This window comes from Nicotiana tomentosiformis, chromosome 9 (genome assembly GCF_000390325.3).
Source record: "Nicotiana tomentosiformis chromosome 9, ASM39032v3, whole genome shotgun sequence".
NCBI classification, from domain to species: Eukaryota; Viridiplantae; Streptophyta; class Magnoliopsida; order Solanales; family Solanaceae; genus Nicotiana; species Nicotiana tomentosiformis.
This window is the reverse complement of record NC_090820.1, coordinates 6,133,965-6,151,055: the sequence shown is the minus strand read 5'-3', so window position 1 is coordinate 6,151,055 and position 17,091 is coordinate 6,133,965. Positions and strand designations below refer to the sequence as shown.

Here is a 17,091-nt window from a genome sequence, read left to right as displayed (position 1 = left end):
TGATATTTTTGGCTACAAATAGCTAATTGGTTAACATTGATAATATTTGGCTAATATTAATAATATTTTATGAACTGATCAATTTTTTTAATAAGCTGCTTATAAATTGACATAACTAATATTTTCCCTAAATTGAATACCCTATGTGCTAAATAAGAATAATTACAGAGAACGAATTGTAGTATTTAATTTATAGCCTCTCATTTGAACATAACCACGTTTACTGGCTTGACTACTTCAAGTCGTTCAAAGCTTGAAAGTAATATAGCAAACATTGAAATAAAAGAAAGGAAAACAGGCTTCATTAATACGAGACTTCATTGCTGTACTTAATTGAAACATGTTAAATATAAGCGTGAAGACAACACAGGCACTCTCTTCCTCGATAAAACTGAAGATAATTTATTCTCAAACATTACTAGTATCTCAGTTTTCACCATTACTCAGTAATAGAAGTACTACTATTATTCCTATGTTCTCAAACTACATTTTGCTCCAAATTATCCTCAAACATTGACAGGCTCAACAAACAACATGGTAATCATATCTTTAAATTCGCTTTGGGCACTTGCAAAATCATTTTCTTCAAAAATATATGCCAAACGCGCAATATTTATAACTAATTCGAGGACAAACGTTGGTACTTCGTCATGAGTAGAACATAGGAAGTCCTTGTTCATGTCTTTCCCTGCATTAGTGATTTTCTTCTGTGCCTCAACATATGCCTCTTGCTTTGAACCTCCATATTCATTCATGTAGCATTCAATAAATGAAGCTATATGCTTCCTTTGTTGTTCCAACTACACTCAATAAGCTCTTAGATGAGATGGTCGTACAATTTATTTATTTATTGGAGGAAAAAAGATGCGATAAAAAAGGCAATTCGGTGCACTAAGCTCTCCCGCTATGCGCGGAGTCGGGGGAAGGGCCGGACCATAAGGGTCTATAGTTTATTGTACGCAATCTTACCCTACATTTCTGCAAGAGGTTATTTCCATGGCTCCCGTGACCTCTTGGTCACATGACAGTGACTTTATCAATTACGCCATGGTTCTCATTCCGGAAAAAAGATGCAAACTGAAAATTAAATATAGCGTAATACTTACATTATGTCCAATACAATCGCCCTTTAATCTGTTGGAAGCTCGTAGAATCAAATTAAAGGCTCATTTATCATCCATTCAAAAGTCTCTTTGGCTATAGATTCCTCCATAAAACTCATGGATGTTGTTGCAACCATCATACAAGTAGTAGTTATATTTGCATTCTTCATATACTCGTCACATTTTGGAATATAGCCAGCATTTAACCATTCTGCTTCCATAAAAAATGCTCTAGCCAACTTTTTCATCTAAGAAGGAGAATAAAACAAAACTGTAGAACTATATAATGTTGAAAATATAATTAAGTGAATAATTACAAGTGTGGTCTCTCTAATATTTTAAGCTTTTAGATAGACGTTCACACAATTCTACGTTACAAAGCTCCTATATCCGTATTAAGAATAATTTTTGCGTGCTTGGCACATGAAAAAGAATTATAAGGCTCACACATAAAAGAGGCTTGTTGAAGACATAATTAAGTAAAATATGTGTTTTGTCTAAGTATAGTTTAAGGCTTTAAGCTTTTAGACGAAAGAGTCATACAATTATAATCTTGGCAATACCATGTCTTCTTTTAGATTTTGGATGTTTCCTTCCTCTCTACTCTTATCATTTCTTCACTATAACTTAGTTAATTAAACTAATTAATGAAGCTATGGTAAGGTTTGATTCAAACGAAATGAAGCTAAGGGAGCTTACCTCATATTTTGCAAAGTAGAGACGATCTAATTTACCCCCTCTGATAAATTTTTCTCCTATTTGAGCATAAAGGTCTACAAGGGCTTGATAAGTAGGTCTCAGACTGGGCGGTACTGAACCGATGGCACTAATCTCACATCTGTACGTTAAGAATTTGAACCAAAGTTACAAGCTAATTTTTATATTTTTATACAAATCATCTCGTAAGAAAGTAACATGTACTTAATTGACATATAATTTTTTTCTTACTCATCAATGAGAGAATTAAAAGATTAATTATATTTAAATGGTAAAAACTTACTTGCATCTATCATTGCATCAGTAAAAGGTATAAGTTCATCATAAGTCGCATAAGCATCATAAGTGTCATCAATAACGGTGTATATAGTGAGTAATTTTGTCATCATTTCTCTTGCGCGACTATATTGAGGCTCAAAGTAGATTCCTACTGTATAAAAGTGACACTCCACCAATCTACCTCTTGCATATGGAAATTGCTCTGCAAAATTCAGATCTTTCCACCACCTATATTACAAAAGTATTGGTTAATTAGTTATATTTCTATTGCATTACTCGAAGTATATGCATACTAGCTAGAGGTGATATAGTGAATCCATTTTATAGCAACTTGACCAGTTAAACGACTTGATTCATGACTCATTTATTGACTTGATTTAATGAATTGAACTCAGAATGACCCATTAAATTACTGAACAAAATGGGTAAGATAATGTTAATCGACTGGCCAAAATATAACACAAATCAAACATACAAAATCAAGTTTGAAGATTGAGAATTATGTAAATTTGGAAGATCAATCTAAGCTACTACTAGAAAAATACATTAGCTTTCACGTTTTTTTTCCCTTCAAAATAAACAAATAGAAAGGAGGAGATCGGTTTGGATGTTTTTTTTTTTGGGTGGGGTGGGGTGGGGTGGGCTTTGGGGGTAAGTTATGACCATTTATTCGACCCATTTTGGCCCAAAAAGCGTTTGATCATGACATGTTTATCAATTGGGCAAAATATAAAATTAGTTGGTCAGTCGAAACTAATTGCATTTGTTATTTGCTAGTCAAAATATAAATATAATATGTATATTTTTTTTTGCAAACATGTATACAAAAAATATATAATTTATGGTTATTATTTTTTAGAGTGGCTAAAAATATATATTTCTGTTATCGTTACTTTGACCTATTATGACTTATACCATATACATGTGAATGAAGAGGATATAATAATAGTGTATGTACCTTGTAAGCTCGCCAAGCTCTCTTTGATGCACCTTTTGCACAATGTTAAAATCCAATTTTGCAAATTTCAAAAGCAAATCCAAATTATTATCAGGTGTTTCAACTAGCATTTGCCTGACTTTTTCTTTCAGTTCTTCAAATGCAACTCTTTCTTGGCTACTAATTTCCTGCACCAATATTTAAGCTTTATTTTTTGACCACCTTCATATTTAACTTTTCAATCATTTTGGTCTCTCGTAAAACAGCATCGCTATATAATAGTCATTCTCTATAAAACCTAAGTTTTTTATGGAATCAATTTTCATGCTATGTTATAATATATGTTCTCTATAATAACACTTTGCTATAACAGCCAAAAAATCCGGCTGTTATAAAGAGACTTGATTGTATTTATTACGTTAAAGGGTTCGTTGGTTGGAAAGATTCAAAAATTAATAACCTCAACATAAAATTTCCCATAATATTATAGTTTCACATAAAGATTATAAAGCATGCATATATATATATATATGAGTATGTAATGTCATACTGTGAGTTGATGAGTGTAGGAGAGGAAATATTCTCCCCAGACAGTTGAGTGGAAATTTGCCAAAGGACGTTCAGTACTAGTAGTAGTACTACTACTACTGCTGAGAGTATTATCAACCAATGCTGCACTCATTTTCAAATGACTCATATTTTTCTCTCTTCCTATAGAACTGGCATATGATCTATGTTTTACTGTGAGTTTTGAGTTCTTTTTGGGGAGAAAATTATGAGAACAACCCCAAACCATTGATTGAATATTTCCCAAGTGACAACAGCTGATAGAAGAAGTAACCATTGTTTGTTTCACTCTCTAATGGGTTTTCTGGAAATTGTATAATTAAACTTGTGAGATTTATTGCTTGTATGGTGGAAGTATTTATAGTGCAAATTGAGATGAGTGAAGTGAATTTTCCATTTTTCATGTGCTCAAATAGGAGGTTATGCAAAGATGTATGAAGCTCAAATTCGGCTTTGACAAGTCAAAATTCAATCAGATAAAATGTCATATTTCTTGTGCAATCAAACTCCAGACAAATTTTGTAAACTTTTATCGTGCCTTAACATTTATTGCAATCGACAATTAGATGATATATAATTTATTAGATCCGCCAAACAAATTGCATAGACTGTGGATTACCTAGTGATCACGCCCAACTATGCCTTATAAAAAGGACTAAGCGGTTGTTGCAAATATAATTCGGTTTACAAGTCCGGAGTCGAATCCCACAGAGAAATGACGTGTTAATTACAACTAATAATTTTGCACGAATTCAAGTAATCAACCTTCAGAAATATTATATAACAATTTGAGAGTTTACTAACTAAGATCAAAGTAATTAAAAATGTAGTAATTTATAACTAACAAGGCAAATATTGTAGACAAGATTTGAAGAAGTCTAAGGTTATGATTTCCCCTATTTGCTATCTTTTTGGAGAAGTTCGTGCCGCAGTCTCATAGGGAGGAGCTGCGTAGACAGTTTGAGCATCTTCGGCAGGATGGCATATCTGTGACCCAGTACGCGATGAGGTTTTCTGAGTTGTCTCGTCATGCAGTTTGGTTGGTTCCCACTGATAGAGAGAGGATTAGGAGGTTCATTGATGGCCTCACACATCAGCTGCGATTACTTATGACTCGGGAAAGGGTGTCTTGTGCTACTTTTGATGAGGTAGTTGACATTGCTCGGCAGATAGAGATGGTCCGTAACCAGGAGCGAGGAGAGAGGTAGACCAAGAAGCCTCATGGATCGAATGGTTTCAGCGGTATTCCTTCAGGGGGTCAGTTTTACCACGGCAGGGGTCGTCCTTACAAACACTCTCAGACGGGTTGTCCAGTACACCGTGGTGCATCATCCAGCCATGGTTCATACAGTTCTCATCAGGGTCAGTCATCTCTCAGTGCCCTTCCAGCTCACAGTTCGACCCGCGCTCCTTCAGTTCGGGGTTCATTTGCACCGGGTGCTTCTAGCAGTTATTCCGGTTCTTAGGGCCCGATTCAGTCCTCACCACCACCAGTACCGGGGAGTTGCTTTGATTACGGGGAGTTTGGGCATATGTGGAGGCAGTGTCCTCATCGCCCGGGAGGTCTAGTGCAATAGAGGAATCAGACTACGACTTCAGCACCATTTACTTCGACACCCATCTAGCCAGCTTGGGGTGGGGGTCAGTCATCTAGGGGTCGCCCAAGAGGGGAAGGATGATCAGGTGGTGGTCTGACCCTATTCTATGCTTTTCCTCTCAGGCCAGATGCCGTTGCTTCAGATGCAGTGATCACATGTATTGTCTCAGTATGCCACAAGGAAGCTTCTATATTATTTGACCCTGGTTCCGCTTATTCATATGTATCATCGTATTTTGCTCATTATCTGGATATACCCCGTGAGTCCTTAGTTTCACATGTTCGTGTATCTACGCTGGTGGGTGATACTATTATTGTAGACCGTATGTATCGGTCGTGTGTGGTGATTATTGGGGGACTGAAGACTAGAGTTAATCTCTTATTGCTCAGTATGATTGATTTCGATGTAATATTGGGTATGGATTGGTTGTCTCCATGTTATGCTATTTTGGACTGTCATGGCGATGTCGGGGTTGCCAAAGGTCGAATGGAGGGGTTCTCTAGATTATGTTCCCAGCATGGTAATTTCTTATTTGAAGGCCCAACATATGGTTGCGAAGGGATGTTTGTCATATTCGGCCTTTGTGAGAGATGTTGATGCAGATACTCCGACTATTGATTCAGTACCAGTAGTGTGAGATTTTTCGGATGTATTTCCTGCAGACCTACCGGGTATGTCACCCGACAGGCGATATTGATTTTGGTATTGACTTGGTGTCGGGCACACAACCCATTTCTATTCCTCCGTATCGTATGGCACCAGCTGAGTTGAAAGAATTAAAAGAGCAACTTCAAGAACTTCTTGATAAAAGGGTTTATTAGGCCTAGTGTGTCGCCTTGGGGTGCACCAGTTCTGTTTGTTAAAAAGAAAGACGGTACTATACGGATGTGCATCGACTACAAGCAGTTAAAAGCAAGTTACAATCAAGAACAAATATCGTTTGCCGCGTATTGATGATTTATTTGACCAGCTCCAGGAAGCGAGGGTATTCTCCAAAATTAATTTGAGATCCGGGTATCACCAGTTGAAAATTCGGGATTCAGATATTCTAAAGATGACATTGAGGACTCGTTATGGTCACTATGAATTTCTCGTGATGTCTTTTGGGTTGACCAACGCTCCAGCAACATTTATGCACTTGATGAATAGTGTATTCCAATCATATCTTGATTCATTTGTCGTAGTATTTATTAATGATATCTTGGTGTACTCACGTAGCCAGGAGGAGCATGCACAACACTTGGGTATTGTATTACAGAGGCTGAGAGAGGAGAGACTGTATGCCAAATTCTCGAAGTGTGAGTTCTGGCTTAGTTTGGTGTCATTCTATGGACACATAGTGTCTAGTGAAGGAATTAAGGTGGATATGCAGAAGATAGAGACAATTCAGAGTTGGCCCAAGCCATCTTCAGCTACTGAGATTCAGAGTTTTCTCGGCTTGGCCGGTTATTATCGTCGCTTTATGGAGGGTTTCTCATCTATTGCATCGCTTTTGATTAAATTTACCCAAAAGGGTGCTCCATTCAGGTGGTCGGATGAGTGTGCAGAGAGCTTTCAGAAGCTCAAGACAGCTTTGATTACAACCCCAGTATTAAGGAAAACGAACCCTGGAAGGAACTACTCAACCTACGTAACTAATTAAACAACTGAAAAGATGTAATGAACCTTCCTTAGAAAATGAAGGACAAAACACACAAGAATAAATATAGGGAATCGTACTCCACATCCTACTGTTGCGGCGTGCAACCCGATCCACACACGACACCGTTGCGGCGTGCAACCCAATCCAACCATGATACTTGTGGTAGCATCCGATCCAAACAACATACCCGTGGCAGCGTGCCACCTGCCCGATCTACACATAATAATCTAAAGAAAACACACATCAAGTCGTAACGCTTATACTCACGAAATGCCCGAATTTCAACCATAAGCACCCAAGTGCATAATACAAATCCTGGGAAGACGGGTAGCGCCATAAGCTATGAAACTCAAGCACAACTAAGGTGCGACATATGATCTGTATCTCGAGAGCCATCCTGCTCACATAACACCACTGCTACGCAGGACCTCAACTCATGTGCGAATAATCAAGCCATCTCACAACCTACATGGCACAATAGAGTATCACATGAAATAGCTGACGACGAAAATAACATCCAATGCACGAATACTCCCCCATAAGGAATGCTATGCCGAATGAACACACCCAGTATGGTGTAGAGTACACATCCACATTTGGACCCATCAATGGACCTCAAGTCGATTCTGATCATACCATGCTTGGGCAAATAACCTCTCAAGGACTCACAATGACCTATTCATGACATATAAGAACAACCGTCAAATCCGGAACAAACTCACACGATCCACAATCCAAGTAAATAGAATGCCTCTCAAGCATAAACACTCGCACTTGCGATATTACCTTAACCTCCATATTTGGTTTCAATATTTAACAATCAAGTGACTGATATACCACACTTATAAAAATCTCCCAGTGGGGCACACTCCCACGACCATTCCGCTTAGGTAGCAAAGTTCGCACATCTATACCACCAACCGTTCTAATTCTGTAAAGTGAATCAAAATCCGCAAGTCAATACACAAAGCCTCTTCCACAGGACACCATCCTCAGGTGCGAGCTAGTAGTATTCCATCAACACTGAACCATAATCTCGACCTTAAATTCCCAGTTCCCATGCCGCTCATTGCACCTATCATGCTGCTATACTAGATTACCATAACTGATCATAACTCCGGAACTACTAGTAAAATAAGCACTTCCTTGTCTAGAAAAATCCTCACTCAACTCATTTCAGAAGAACCAACGCAACTGAATTCTCAAACCGCAGAAAAATACAAACCTCAAGTAGTGGTCTAAACCACCATAACTCTTCTTGGATCCATCTACACATAATAGGTCATTATAATCAAATACCTCCAAATAGATCAAATTACGGCGGCCGTCAAGACTCGCACATACCGCTACAAATCACATATATAACTTAACACGCTGAAAGAACTGATCACTACCACAATCATGTTGATTCAACCATTGCTAACTGAACCAACTTCTTCTAATTTACCTTGGACTTTCCTTAGAAATAGCAATAGCTCCGTTCAAAATATAACAAACTCTATCTGCTCTCATCCTGAGTGACCCCACTTCACGAGACCACATTGTCTCAAAACCCACGAACCATCTCATAACTTCCTTGTGCGCGCATTCACATCTTCAACTGGTACACCCATTCTGAAAATTCCTCTATGAATCCGAAGTTATTTTCTTCCATTAGTCAAATGCTACACCATAGACCGAAGATAACATAGAACACTCCAAGCCCCATTTTCATAATCCACTGCAAAAGCTCGATATTTATCCATACCACAGACTCGAAGTCTTTAGGCACCACACTTAAATTTTGAACTCACTAGGACTGTTATTGAGAGTTACCCACTCTAAATCGTTCCCAAATATCATCAAACTCCAAGACCCTGCTAGCACATGAACACCCTCTCAAAGGAGCAACCGGCTAAATTTCTTTCCTTGTACATCATCACATCCACACAAAGCATAAACTCTGAGTCTTCCCAAAACTTGAACATGAATCAATAAGGCCCAAATATAGTACACATTCCTCAAATTATTTGCTCGAATTACCACTGATGTTTTTCTTTCCTTAGTCATAATGGCCCACCAATACATCGTTGACTAGAAACCGCACAAGCAGATGACCACACAATCCAACTGTAGACGGTGGGTCTCCCCCTCTTAGCTTGAAGATACAATTTCTTAACCCTAGAACCCATCAAGATTCCTCCTTCCCAATTACCATGATCTTGCACGATCAACTCTCCAAGCCTCTCGAAATATTTCTGTTAAACATTTTATAAATATTCTGAATTACTAGCCACATTCACATTCGACCTCTTATCGGATATCCAATAGAATCCTTAGTAGAATCTTCATCAACACCACACAACCGCTAACCTAATCATAGGAGATAACCTACCTATGGAAATTCCATGCTGATATCTTCCAATGACGCTTCACTGGATTCCATTACTACGCCATCAGTAAACCCTCATGAGCCTGTGCTCGTTCACCAGCTGTACAAGTCCGTCCACTCCCCATTGACATTAACCCAAGGTGCGACAATACATTCCAATCCGAAGTCATGTTGAATTCCCCTTCGTATCAAGCAAACTCCTCTCTGTCGTATCCAATCTTCCTCAGTATAGTAGCCAACATTCCGAATTAAGTCTGTAGACCTAGTCACTGTCCACCATGAATCCCAAGTCACTCCAAACTTTTCTCAAGTCATATGGCTATCCTAACGTAGACTCTGTCACTCCCACTTTGGCTAAACCGTCTTCTTTAAGTAACCGCTCGACCTCTAATTTTCATACTTGACCTGTTAGTAATTCAACCATCGCGAGACACCTCCCTCCATGCCCTTCCTCATTCTTCGCCACCCAAATGTTGCCTCAACTCAAATCCATACCTGTAGCAACGGAACCAGTGATTTGTTATCAACTCTCAGCCTCCTAGAAGATCATCCTTCTCGAGCCATCAATATTAGAAACACCGATTCGATTCTGAACCGCTGCACACCGCTATTCTCAGAAGACTGTTTTACTGGTGTCCTTTCACAATACTCTGCCCCAAAGGCGAATTGAAGATGACCATAACACTGGCGAACTTAATACAATCAACAAGGACAACGACACTACATCGCAGATGAAAATTCCGCCACGCTCGAAAATATCAAGTCTCATTACTCCACCAACCCAAACCTGAACATTCATAGCCCGATTGCCTTTACTTTGCTTTAAATAAATGCTGAACCTTCAAATCAAGTGCTGAGAAATCCTCCTTTAAAGTCATTAACTGCCTTGACACATAAACAAACACCCCACCATTACACCAACATTGTACGATACAACATCTGAATATTATAGCGATCTCCGCGTAGCCTCGATCCTATAAAAAATACTGCTACTGAGCTGAAATGGTAGAACATCCTTCCGCAAGAAGACGATAATAACTTGCTCGGATGCGCAGGGAGAAACATCCTGCTCCACGTCGATAGTACCACTGAAACTCCTCGATGCACAATTGACACGAGTGCTCAACACCGTACGAGAATGAATAGGAAGGAAATAAAGGCATAGGCCTCGAAGGGATCAAATCGCACAAGGAGAAATCAAGAAGGGAAGTGCTCCTAATAGCTTGTAGCCTCTAGAAGATAGGTACAGACATCTCTGTACCGATCCGCAAGACTCTACTAGACTTGTACATGACTCATGAGACCTAAGTGAACCTAATGCTCTGATACCAAGCTGTCACGACCCGAAATCCGCTAAAGGTCGTGATGGCGCCTAATACCGTCGCCAGGCAAGCCAACGGTGTTCTGTCAACTTACTTATTCCTTTTAATAATTTAAAATCATGATTTTAATTAATTATATAGTATAAAACTGGAATTTACAAAATGAATGATGATATTTACACGAACTACAATGTTGATAACCTGTAGAAACTCCCAAAACCTGGTGTCACAAGTGATGAGCATTAACTAGGAAATATGATAAAATACATCTGTCTAGAATATAAATTAGACAGAAAAAATATAAATAACTCTGAGGGAGACTTCGAGTGTTGCGGACTCGTAACACGAGAAATAACCGCACCTCTGCGCCCACATGACCACTGGACATATATGTGCCCGCACAAAATATGCAGCAAGTGTAGTATGAGTACATAAATCAATGCATACCCAGTAATCCAGTCTAACCTCGAAGAAGTAGTGACGAGGGGTCGACTCCGACACTTACTATAGGCTAACAATAAAATACCGATGTTATAGTTAAGCATGGATTATGTAAAAATAGCCGAAAGCTCAAGAACAAGAAATAAATAAACAATTCTTTCACTGGTAGTAAATATCAAATTAATTCCCATCATTTAACAGATTAAATCTTTCAAGCCAATGAAACAATATAGAATATAATTGGACTTCATGAATTTTGCGCACGAGTTATGCCGAGGTTGTACGGCCCGATCCAACATATAAATATAAATTGTGCGCTGCCGAGGGTCGAACGACATGAACCATAGATATATCTATTTGTTAACGAGGAGTTCGGTCCGTGATCTCGTCTAATTACACCTCTATTTGAGGTTATGAAACAGTCGATGCAATAGTAGTACCCAACAAGGAGTCAGGGTCGATGTTTCACAGGGAGCTTTGAATGGGATTTAGGAGTATATACTATAGTGAATGAGCTTGAATTATCTCAAATTGCACTTTCAAAATCTTGATTTGATCTAAGTCTATTTTAAACTAATAATAACAACTAAGAATTGAAACTAGGAAATTGTTTTTGTTTGTTTTTCAAATGATAAAAGGCCTAGGGCTATGACCGTCACCTAGGTGTTCGCTTAATGGGTTGTAAGCCATAAGGATTGTTTTAGTGGTCAGAGTTTATTATAGCTATCAACACTCAAGTACCCACTCAATACCTCTCGGTCAGAGAGCGATTTTTCCCAATTTGACTTTCTCAAGTCCAAACGGGTATTGAACAAAGCAGTTGATAGTAAGCTCAAGTCGGGTTTTACTATCTCTAGGTTCAACCCTTTAATTGGGCTTATCAATCTCTCAATTGACCCAATTCTTTGCTAGTCAAGGTTTTCTTGACTAAGTATCTCTATCTCAAGTAGATGCCAAGTCAATTAGGCATGAAATAATGTTAATAGCCATTATATCTTCAAATAAAAGCAAGAACAAGGCTAGATAATCAACACCCAACCATAAACAAGCAATCAATCAAACACCCATTAAGTTTACACACTAGGGTTGGGTCACAACCCTAGTGAAAACCTAGCTACTCATGCTTAAATTAGAAAATAAGGAAGTAGAAGTAATAATTAAACCCATATTAATGATTAAGATGATAAAAGTAATATTCAAAAAACTTAAAATAGAAAAAACTACTAAAAGGAGTAAAGTAAACGGCTGTTGATGTCAAAAGTTACAAAAGTTGACCTAAAAAAATGAAACTCTTCTATTTATGCAGTGCTGGAATTTTCGGACAAAATTGCCCTTTTGGAGGTTCTGCGGCCGCACAATTCCATGTGCGATTCGCACTTTTCTTCAGGTTGACATGATTGGAATCTTGCGGCCGCATAATACTGAACCACGACCACATCTCTCTCTTTCTGCGGTCCGCACATTTCTGAGTGCGGCCGCATATGGCTCTTCTGCGGACCGCACAATTCAATTGCAACTGCATAGCTGATTTTCTGTGGCCGCATAATAATTGTGCGGCCCGCACTTCCGTTGAACCTCATATGTATGTTCTCTAAACTTTGGTCTTGCCTTGCTTCTGCGGCCGCACATTTCATGTGCGGACCGCACTTCTCACATATCTCTGATGGCCTTCTTGAGTTGGATTTCATTGTTGAGGCTCATTTTCTACCATTCTTGCAATTAAGCATATTTCATCAATTTTCGGGAACACAATTAAACGCTTTTGGACTAAAACAAAAGCAAAAAGGTTCTAATAAGTAGTCAAAATCCCCACTCATCAACTCCCCCAAACTTAAGCTTTTGCTTGTCCTCAAGCATATACAGTAATTCTCACCTCTACAAGTTAAGAGATATTTCAGCTAATCAAAAATGAATCAATCACACATCAATTGGGACCAACAATTACCCAGACACTTATGAATTATTAACAAGGCATTGGGTTGAGCTTTTAAGCAAAAATAGGTCTAATGTGACACTTGAGCATCAAGAGTTGATTTTATTCATCAAGGAAGCTCGCTCTTTCATGTAGGTCATTGTGGATCCCAAACTCTTCCTCCTCTATTCTCCGTTTGCATATCTCACTTAAGAATGTAACACTCAATTCAAAGATTTGTGAAAGGTTCGCTCATCTCTTTCAAAAGAATGTCACAAGTACAACTTTAAGTATCATAGGCTGGCCTCTCATGTAAATCACCACTAATGTAAGCTCACTCGGTTTAAAATCACGTAGGTATTTTTTGGAATGCAATGAAGTCTTTTGGACTAAGGTTGGATATGCTATGATAGAGCGGGTTCATCTTATCTTAAGCACTCCATTTTCTCTTATCGACTCATACTTTGCCACTTTTTGAGGAATTTTCTTTTCCATAGGGGGATTAGAGAGACTTAGCATTACTCTTTCTTGGTCATGATATTCATTTCCTCCTTCTTTGTTTTCTCCATGACTTGCATCACTACTATTCTTTGAAATCCCTTCAACCTTTCAACTTATTCACTTTCATTTTGTATTTTTCTCTTTGTTCTTCTTTATTTTTCTTGTCTTTCCTTCTCTTTATTTCTTTTCTCTTTTTGTGCTTTGATACCTTTTTCAAACTCCTCATCCCCCAAACATACGTTTTTAGCCAATTGTTTCACAAGAGTGTTAAGGAAAGCTCAGGGTGCCTAGAGAGGGTCACGACAGAATGGGTAAAGGCTTGTAACATGGTGATCAAATGAGAAACGTTTTATGCTCAAATGGGTTGACTAGGGATAACAACATTGGTGGGGCATGGAAAATTTCAAGTGGGTGAAAGAGAGCCTAAAATCACTTCTCAAGCCAAGCAAAACTTAAAATTTCATCTAGAAACATATTCGGGGCAAGTTCTAGACCATTTGCACGGGTACTTGGACTTGCAACAAAAATATCTCACCTCTCACGCAGCTGGATAGTTAAAAAGGATAGAGTCGAGGGGCCACAACGACCATATTCAATATTGAAAATCACAATGGCTCGACTAAACCATTGGATGATTGCCTAAGTCAACACAAGAGTCAAAAGGTCACTAACTAGAGCTATTTCTTTTCAAAAACCTTGTTTTTAACCACAAGCACATAGTTAAGTGTGTTGGTACCAAGTAAAGCATGTTTGACTCTTCGAGCTTAACTCAATTAGGTCTTTTTATTCACTACTACTACTACTACTACTACTATTCTTTCCTAAACACAAAAAACAGACTCAATCCTTTAAGAAGGTTGTCACGCCATCTATCGTTGGGAAGACACCCGATTCACACAGAAACTACCTTTGGAAAGAACCGTGGCATTATGAAAATCAAAGGCTTATTGACCACTTAAACATAAAAAGAAACTACTAGATTAAAAAGAAGCTATTATACTAAACAAGAAGCTACTGAATTAAACATTTACTAATAAGAAAATAAAATAAAGAAGCTACAAAGCGAGCTACTGAAAGCATAAATGAAGATACATAATGAGAGAGGAAAAGACAAAATATATACATCAATAGAGAGAGAGAGAGAGAGAGAAGACTATATACATAATAAAAAGAAAAAGGGAAATGTTATCAGTTATTACAAACCAAATGTCAAATTATCCAAATATCAAATAGATCTACCCGAATAAAAATAAACATTGTCCCCAATGCTTAACAAAATAAGAATAAGGAAAGGTAAGAAAGAGGACTCCCTATGTGGCCTTGGACATCTATGTGTACATAGCAGCGTCACCACCCTCAGCCTCCTCTAACTGGATCTCATCATCCTCCGCTTTGGGAGTAGCTGGGTTAGTGAACATCTATCGCACTGCCTCAGCAGTGTAGGTAGACATGTCTGGATCCTCAGACTGGTGCCACTGGTGCTGATGGTATGGCTGGATCTACTGGTGTTGCTAGATCTGTCCCCAACAGCATATCAAATGGAAGGTCACCAGCTGCTGCTATCTTGGTCACCTCAATCATCAGTCTGTTAACTGATTTCTTGGACGCTTGGGATTTCTTCATTTTCTATACCTACTTCCCAAGCTCCTCAATCACTATTCCATGTGCTACCAGGGTGTTCATGATAGTGTTCTGGTTCTCCAAGATCTTCTTCAATGTGTCCTCCACTATCGAAGGTATCTGGGGTGCCGGGATGGATTACTGTGCTGCAACAACACTAGCTATGTCAGTCATCTTTGTAGTGGCTATTTGCATCTAGTTGTTGAGGCTCGCCAGTGCTTGGGAGACTCGCAGCGTAGATAGTATATGAGTGGACATGGGCACCTACTTCAAAACTGATATGGAAGGCACTAATGGTGAAGGACCTGAAGAAAGAGGTAGAGGCATAGCTGCTGCACTATCAGAAGGATCTGCTGAAGTAGATGGCATGTCAACTGTCCTAGCAGCTACCCCCGCAGGCTCGTCAGACTAGCCTGCAGTAGTAGATGGCATGTCCACCATCCATCAAAGAATACCATGAGAAAGGCATCTTCGCCCTCACCTTGATGTCAAAATCCCTTGGTTCCACCCCCGCATATGTAAGGTACTCAGTGATAGTGTTGGGATACGAGTAGGAGGTGTCACCTTTCCTGATGACCATAGATATGTTTGCCGACATCACGACAATGATAGAGCCGACTAGCACTGCCCGCTGAATTTGAAGGTTTATTTCATTTCGGCATGGGTCTAGTCTGCTACACACGAATGTTTTCCATCCCTTTGCCTCAAAATTTAGGGTGTTCTGCTGAATTAGAACCCCTGCTATGATCTATGCTGGAGGCGGCCTCGGAGCTGCAAGAATCTCAGCTAGCCATAGTTGAACTGCATCTCCTATTGCTAACTTATCTAGGTATTGCACAGGCTCCACATCCTCAAACCTTAAATATGTGTTCGAGGTGGTCTGATCAAATCTCACATTTAGGTTTCTCACTTTTGTTATCTTGGCCTCTTTCTTTATATGCGCCACATTGGCGTAAAACTCCCGGACCAGGTATTCCTTGGCATCTTTCACACTCTAGGTGAACCACATCCACCCCTTTCTCTTTCTAAACTGTCTCAATACTTCTGGGTTATACTTATCAAGTTCTTTCAAATTAAACTGAAGCTCAAGAGTGAGCGATCTTGTCGGCCACCACTCTTGGAAGCTCGTAAAGGTAGCCAGACTCATAAATCTATCTTCCCACATCTCTTTCTTCTTTGACCTCTCAAGGCCGGCTGTTATGGTATCACCCCTCGTCCATCATTTGGGAGATCATCAATATCTATTGTGGTAGAAAGTGCATCAGAGGCATGTGTAGATGAAGGCTCTAAAGCCTGACTATTACCTTCTGACCCCTCAGAAGTGTTCTCAGAAGAGGTAGGCCCGTTTCTCAGTTGGTATCTGTCCTAAGGCAACTGTGGTTGTGATTGCATAACATGATGCCTTTACACTTAGTCGCCCTCTAATGATTCCCTAGACAGGGCATATGAACTTGATTCAGAGGGCTCCGACTGTCTACCTCGGCCTGCTATGGTTTTCTTACTGACTACCTTTTGGAGGGCGAAGGGTAAAGTGCTTTTGCCTCTGCCTCTGGAAGGTTCACCCTACCCTTTGATGTATCACCACGACCACGTGATCTAACCATATTCTGCACAAAACAGTAGCATGAGTCAGTTCTTATTCAAGTGCAGATAAGCAGAAAGTTGCATAACATAACATGTTGCAGGTTGGGGAAGTGTGGTACGCACAATTGCAAGTGCGGCCGTAGGTTGGGTTGTGCGGACCGCACAATTAGAAAGTGCGGTCGCAGAGATTAAACTGTGGTCCGCACAATATTTAGTGCGATCGCACATCTAAAGTGCGGACCACACATTTTTGAGTGAGACCGCACAGTGAATACCTTAAAAATGGCAACTCTCTGAAAATAGAGAATGCCCCGATCTGCGACCGCACACACTTTTCTGCGGCCGCGATTGAATTTCTGCGGACCGCACAATTTCAAGCGTGGTCCGCACTTTTGCCAAACCAAATGCCCTGAGCATGAAATTCTGTGGACCGCACAATTCCTTGTAATTGTGCGGCTGCACATTTTAAAATTATATCGAGCACAGTCCTTTAGAGT

At 39.4% G+C, this 17,091-nt stretch overlaps 1 pseudogene; it reads right to left on the bottom strand.

Annotated features, from left to right (window-relative positions):
• Positions 1–439: 439 nt before the first annotated feature.
• LOC104120239 (sesquiterpene synthase 14-like) lies at positions 440–2,035 on the bottom strand (annotated as a pseudogene).
• Between the last annotated feature and the right edge of the window lie 15,056 nt (positions 2,036–17,091).